General features: G+C 40.9%; 1 non-coding gene across 1 annotated transcript; it reads right to left on the reverse strand.

Moving 5' to 3' along the window:
- Nucleotides 1–3,723: 3,723 nt before the first annotated feature.
- LOC129011989 (U7 small nuclear RNA) lies at nt 3,724–3,784 on the reverse strand. Its single transcript, XR_008493499.1, has one exon. It is a non-coding gene; the product is annotated as a U7 small nuclear RNA (small nuclear RNA).
- Between the last annotated feature and the right edge of the window lie 3,608 nt (nt 3,785–7,392).

The raw sequence follows: 7,392 nt of genomic DNA on the forward strand, positions 1-7,392 counted from the left end.
ACGACAAAGTAACTGGCAGATGGGTGGATCTCCCTTCCAATTTGTAGGGTGTCAATTTTTAGAAGTTCAACCTTGATGGAAAGATTTGAAGCGAGGGGATATTGTTGAGGAGAAAGAAAGATTGAACCAGATCTTGTGAAGGATAAGTGGAGAATGGTGGAGGAGGAAATCACCACCATTGGCAAAGATATGGAAGCAGAAAAGAAACTTACAGGGCATCAACAATGAGCAATTCAATTTGACTGAAATATAAGGCGTTTGAAGTGAAAGTTGTGGAAGTAAGAGGGGAGGGTATATAGAATATGGAAGACTTTAAATACCAGACCCAGGAGTATGAATTCTACTCAGTAGGCAATGAGGAGCCTATTAAATAAAATCTAAGCAAAAATTGGAGCCCTGCAGGAGAGGAAAACTTTATTTTATTTTATTTTTTGAGATAGAGTCTCACTCTGTCACCCAGGCTGGAGTGCATTGGCACAATCATGGCTCACTGTAGACTTGATCTCCTGGGTTCAAGCAATCCTCCCATCTCAGCTTCCCAAGTACCTGGGATCACAGGTGTGCACCACTATGCCTGGCTAATTTTTATTTTTTATTTTTGTAAAGATGAGGTATCCCTATGTTGCCCAGGCTAGTCTTGAACTCCTGGGTTTAAGTGATCCTCTCCCCTTGGCCTCCCAAAGTGCTGGGATTATAGGTGTGAGCTACCGTGACTGGCTGAGGACAACTTTTATTTCACTTACACACACCTCCATATAAACTCAACTGGAGCTATTTATAACTGCATGACTTGTGATTGCCCACTGAAGATGGTGGCAGAGTATTTTATCCCCACTCTTTTCTTCCTGACTACCACTATGTATCTGAAAGTAAGACCAAGGCAAAGAACTGTTAGATACAACATAAATGAGTGGAGTTTATGTTTTCCAACTCTTAGGTCAGTTGGTTCATTTAACAAACATTTTTGAGCACCTTTTTAGGTACAGTAGATATAGCCATTAATGAATACAGTTTTAGGGGAAACATTGGTTCTTGACTTTTATCTACTGTATATCTTTTTTCTTATTTTATTTTTTATTTTTTTTTGAGACAGAGTCTCACCCTTGTCACCCAGGCTGGAATGCAGTGGTGCGATCTTGGCTTACTGCAGCCTCCGCCTCCGGGATTCAAGAGATTCTCCTGCCTCAGCCTCCTGAGTAGTTGGGACTACAGGCGTGTACCACCATGCCTGGCTAATTTTTGTATTTTTAGTAGAGATGGGGTTTCGCCATGTTAGCCAGGCTGGTCTCGACCTCAAGTGATCCACCTGCCTTGGCCTCCTAAAGTGCTGGGATTACAGGCATAAGCCACCACTCCTAGCCTTATTTTTAGATACAGGGTCTCAGTCTGTTGCCCAGGCTGGAGTGCAGTGGCGTGATTATAGCTCGCCACAGCTTCAAATTCCTGGGTTCCAGTGAGTCTCCTTTCTCAGCCTCCCAAGTAGCTGGGACTATAAGTGTGTGCCACTGCACTCAACTTCTATTGCGTCGCTTATTGCCTCAATGTTTAATTTTTTGGATTTGATGCTTTTATAGTGCTCCTTATAAAGCCCCTGGTCTGAGCCATCATTATCTCTTGCCTAACTCTTTTCATAACCTCTTAACTGGGCTCACGGCTTTTATTCTTGAGACTAACCACACATAGAAGCCAGAACAATGTCATGAGAGCAGAAATCTGATCTCATCCCTCACCTTCATAAAACCCTTCCATGGCTTCCATTACACTTAGATTAAAATCCAAATGTCTCTGCACCCCCACAATGTCCTGTGTGTTCCCACCCCTGTCAAGACCTCTGATCTTACCCCCTACCTCTCTCCTCGATTCACAATGCTCTATCCTCACTGGCTCCTGGCTATTCCTTGAACACTCAGTGGATTCCTGCCCCTGGACCTTTACTCTTGCTGTTTCCTCTACTTGGAATATTCTCCTACCAGATTCCAACATGGCTGTGCCCTCCCCCACCCAATGCCACTCAGATCTCTGCTCAAATGTCAGCTCTTCCAGAGCCACACTCCAACTAGCTGTCTTGACGGCACTCTGCTACCTGAAATTAAACTTTTAATGATTTATTTGCTTTTTGTTTTCTTTTTGAGACGGAGTGTTGCTCTATTGCCCAGGCTGGAGTGCAGTGGTGCGATCGCGGCTCACTGTAGCCTCAACCTCCTGGGTTCTGGTGATCCTCCCACCTCAACCTCCTGAGTAGCTGGAACTACAGGCACATGGCACCATGCCTAGCTAGTGTTTTTTTTGTTTTTTTTTTTTTTTTTTTTTTCTTTTGTAGAGAAGGGATTTTGCTGTGTTGCCCAGGCTGGTGTCTTGTTTATTTTGTGTATTGCTCATTAAAATGTAAGTTCTGTAAAGGGAGTATTTTGCCTACTTCTTCATTGTGCTATCTCCAGCACCTAGAACACACCTGGACAATAGCACACAATAGGTATTCCTGAATGAATGATGATTATTATTGGGACTTCCTTTACAACTTGGGAAGAAAGTGGTTTCATTATTCCAAAAACGTAGTATCTACCTATACTTGTTTTCCTCATTTATCGCATCTCCATACTTGCCCCTTACGACTTTTGCAATTCCCAAATAAATGACATCCATTGTAGGCATATTAATGGCAGTCTGCAAGTAGCAAAGTTCATTTCTGATTTGAATTCTTTTGGCTGCTGTGAATAGTTTTTCTCTGGTTGTTAGTAATTAAAACAAACAAGCAGAAAGACTTATATTATTCTATCTCATTGCCAAATTGGATATTGCTCAACTCAAAATTAAATGTACACACACCCATAAAACTAGCCAAACTGGCTATTACAATTACATAAAGTTCCTTGTGTTCATTAGCAGTGTTGCCTTTCATGGGTTTATCCTGTTTGGCATATACATCAAAGTAACAGTCATAAAGACTTCTACAAAAATTTGGAGCATGTAGATGTGGAAAAATTTTTAAGATTTTTTTTTGTTTTTTTCCAGCTACTTTGCAACAAAAGCATACCTTGTTATTGTGATAAAAAGCTTAAGGCACGACATATAAAAAGTTCAGTATTTTGTCAAAGCTTGGTAATTTAAGCCCACGGCCAGAGTCACCTAAAAATGGCAGATATGATTCAGTTTTGTATTCTGCATTTTGGGAATTAGTGTCAGAATACCAGCTCTGATCTCTTTAGTGAATGATTCATTTACTAACATGATTAACAATTCTGAGAGCCAGCCATGTTGGCCACTAATATCAGATTTTTAGAAGCTGCTTACGGAATTGTGGGTATGTTCGTTTGAACTGGGGTGGGAAGTCCTAAATCTGCTGTTCTGATTTGTAGTGGTTTTATTTGAACCCAGAGAATGAGCTTCTCATGATTTCCAAAGCAGCATATTTTCTTATGGGTGGTTCCTATTCATGAGAAAAATAAAATAATAACAGATAGTTTAGGGGAATTAAGAATAAAAATGAGTGATGAAGCTTCACTCATAGATTCAGTTCATAGAGGCTTGGGGAGTGTGTTGAGTAAAAAAAAAAAAAAAAAAAAAAAAAAAGATAGCTTCAGTTCATTGATCCAAAGGCATAGCTCTGTACCTTTTTGAATATAAGGAATTCAGAAAAATTGGGGCAGAAAGTCAGATTGAGTTTGTTGTATTATTATTTGTTTACATGTCTGTGTCTTTCTTTTGTGTGTGTGGCGGATGGGGGAAGGTTTCCAGTAAATATTGGAAAACCTGCTAGACAAATTTTAAAACACCTGTAACACGTATGTGTTTGTTTCCTTAAAAAAACTTTTTTTTTTTTTTTTCTTGTAGAGACAGGGTCTCACTATGTTTCCCAGGCTGGTCTTGAACTCCTGGCCTCAAGCAATCCACCTGTCTCAGCCTCCCAAAGTGCTGGGATTAGAGCATGTGTGTGTCTAAGAGTAGACTATGAGCTTCTTGGTGGCAGAACCTTATTCATGTTTCTTTCCCATTGTCTGGCATGGCACTGTGTGTAGCTTAGTAACAATGATGGTTGTGATGATGCTGATAATGGCCTCTATTACTCAGCTTCCTGTATGCTAGGCACTATGCTAACTGCTTTGCATACATTATTTTATTTAATTCTCATAACAATCCAGGTGGAAAGTAACAAACAGTATATTATGTCCATATGTTGTGAGGAAACTGAGGCTTAAAGATATTCATGGACATGACCATGGTCACACAGCTAGTGAAGTGCTGGACCTGGAGTCTAAAACCATTTCTGTTCTTTGTCCCAAGCCCATGTTGTTTATTACTACGCTCTATATTTGTTGCCTGAATTAATGACAGAGTGGTTAACCAAGGTCCCCTGTCCTACCCAGGCCCCATGACTCAGTAAAGAGTTAAAATGTGACAAACAGAACTGGACAATGGTGATGTCCTAGAATGAACCAGTTTTATTCACCAGTAGGAGAAGAGAAACTTTCAATGTGGGTAATAAGAGATTGAGGGATGACCTGTGTCAATGGATAGCTCCAAATGGGAAGAGTGCAGTGGGTTTAAGAGAAAGAGGGGAGAAAAGAAAGTACCATAAAAGGGAAACCTAAACAAAGAGCAAAGTAGAAAAAAAAATCCTTTCGAGAGGAGGTCATTTTTCATTCCCAGAAACTTCCAAAGTGATGCTTTTAACCCCACATCTGGTTCAGATTCCTGCTCGAATGCTCAGAGGTAGAACAACAAAGCAAGTGGAAAGGTTTGGGCACGCCTCTGTCCATGGAGCTGCCCTCCCTGCACCCTTCCCCCTGAGGAATATCTGCTTTGGAAGCAAATGATGGAAAGTTTTGTACACGTTGCCTTCCCTCACTTTTGCGCGTGGGTGTGAGTTTGTGTACCCGATTCTACCGTGAGGAGTTCAGGTTGCTTTACCTGCTGTTGCGTCTTAACAGGGTGAGACATGTGCCCGTGGTTGCAGGCCTGTCCCAGGAGAACTTGTCCTACTGGATATGGAAATCATTCAAGCAAAGTGGGAGGCTAGGTTGTCTTATTTTCATGCCGATACTTGGGTTGCTTTGCCGAACCGAAGCATGAGAGAGAGATGGGATGAGAAGCAAACCATTTGCATGTATCACTCCTCCTGCAGTTCTGGAGCTGTTAGCCAAAAGTGCCATTTTCACAGACAAAAGGCAGGAAAAAGAAATGTCCCCCATCAAAAAAAAATCACAGGTTTTCCCAACTTTTACTGTCTTCCTAGCTCTGCATCTCACAAATCTAGTGGCTCTCAAGCTTTTCAAAGTGATTCTTTTCAGATTTTCTTCTTTCATCCTTGATTCTCTGTTAGAACTGTCCTCTGACTCCATTTGACCGATAACTTTTGATAAACTGACTTAAGCCTCTGTATTGACTTGCTACAGATTTGCTATAGGAAAAGGTAACTCACTTTCATAAGGCCAATATCAGCATCCACTAATGCAAGGCGTTTTCCCTCTAATGTGATTACGTAAGAATTAATGATGGGTAAACACCAATGTGAAGAGATTTAATTTGGATAAACATTATAAAGCTTGTCTGCTTAATCAGAGTTTATCTCATCTTTTCTGTTTTTTTTTTCTTTCTTTTCTTTGTGCTGCAAATTTTCCAAGAATAGAGACCAGTGTACTATTCTGCCTACTTCCTTGAATAGGGCAGATAGGAACATTGTGAGACCCAGCATTCTTGTGATACTTTAATAACTTCCACTTCAGGGGAAACAAAAGAGGATACAGATGCATGCAAATGCAAAACCGAGCAAGATACCAGCTGAGCTGACTTAACACCCTCCCTCCCACCTCCTAGCCGTGAAGGTGCTAGTGGGGAGAAGCGGTTCTTTGGAGGAGTTGCGGTATTTCTCCTCTCAATCTTGGGTTGCTCTTGACTAGCATGTAGCAGAGGACCTGTGACAGCTTTTTGCTTTGAGAGCTTTTACCCAGAGGATAGTCTTATTTACCACCCCTTCCCCTCAATTCACAGGCTTTTCTTTCTTTTTTTTTTTAGACAGAGTCTCGCTCTGTCGCCCAGGCTGGAGTGCAGTGGCATCATCCCGGTTCACTGCAACCTTCGCCTCCCAGGTTCAAATGATTCTCCTACCTCAGCCTCCCGAGTAGCTGGGACTATAGGTGCGCGCCACCACGCCTGGCTAATTTTTGTATTTTTAGTAGAGACGGGGTTTTACCACGTTGGCCCGGCTGGTCTCAAACCCCTGACCTCAGGTCATCCACCCACCTTGGCCTCCCAAAGTGCTGAGATTACAGGTGAGAGCCACCACACTGGGCCTCACAGGCCTTTCTGAATCCAGTTTTTATTTCCTGAAATGCATACGGGTAAAAAATAATCCATATCAAATGCATATTAATTTATAGGTATCTTTTTCAAGGAGGATGATTAGCAAAGAAATAATCATCGTTTCCAGTCTCCCAATGTGATTATTTGTTTCTATGACAGAAATCTAATTTCTCACATCTCTCCTTGTTTACTGATTGACAGTCTATAGTCCTAGACTTCATTTCTGCATTTTATGCTTCTGCACCTATGAAAAGGGCTTGAAGGCCAAAGATGAGCATGTTTAGAGACAATGGGCTTGGGGGAAAGAAAATAGCTTGGTACAGGTTGTTATTTTTTGTTCGCTAACTGGAGTGAATGCTTTTTAAACAGTATGTTCCCCATTGGGACAATTGGAAGAACAGTGACATTCATTTTATAGTTTTTGCTTGTTGGATACTTATTCCTTTCGAAAAGAAAGGAAATTCCATACTCCAGGAGTTCATCTGTTGTTACATTTCATGAGAACTAAATGCACTGGAAAATATAGCTAAACACACTTGGTTCACATTTTCTCTACCTTTGAACTGATATCAGTCATAAAACTCCATCTTGTATAGACAATCTGTTAAAATAAGTTACTAAGAAACCCAAACAGGTATAAAGGTCGCTCTCAGTGTGAATGGGGTTTTTTTTTTTTTTTTTTTGCAGTGGTTATGACCAACCCAAAACTAGCTCTGAGTTGGCTTTTATAGTCGATATTTTAAACTGTAAACCATGTTATATGACTGCAGAGCCGCACCCAGTAAAGTCAATTTTCCTGTTTTGGAACTCTTTTGCGATGCAGCACATAATCCCTGTTCATTCGTCATGTTCTCACCTTGTTCAGGGCCTCAGAGTTTATGAGCAGGTTACTCTGCTGCATTTTAAACATGTCATCTCTCCCAAGGTGTCTTTTAAGAAATACTTATGCAATCAAAAGGAAGCCAAATGTGTCCTTAGTATAAGAGACAGAGGATGTTGTTAACGAACTGGAAGGAATTCTACTTCTGGAAAGTCTGAGGAAAAGTTATCAAATTATAGGAATGGCATCTAGATTTGAGGGCAAAAACAAGT

The sequence above is a fragment of the Pongo pygmaeus genome, chromosome 14 (assembly GCF_028885625.2).
Source record: "Pongo pygmaeus isolate AG05252 chromosome 14, NHGRI_mPonPyg2-v2.0_pri, whole genome shotgun sequence".
In the NCBI taxonomy this organism is placed as follows: Eukaryota; Metazoa; Chordata; class Mammalia; order Primates; family Hominidae; genus Pongo; species Pongo pygmaeus.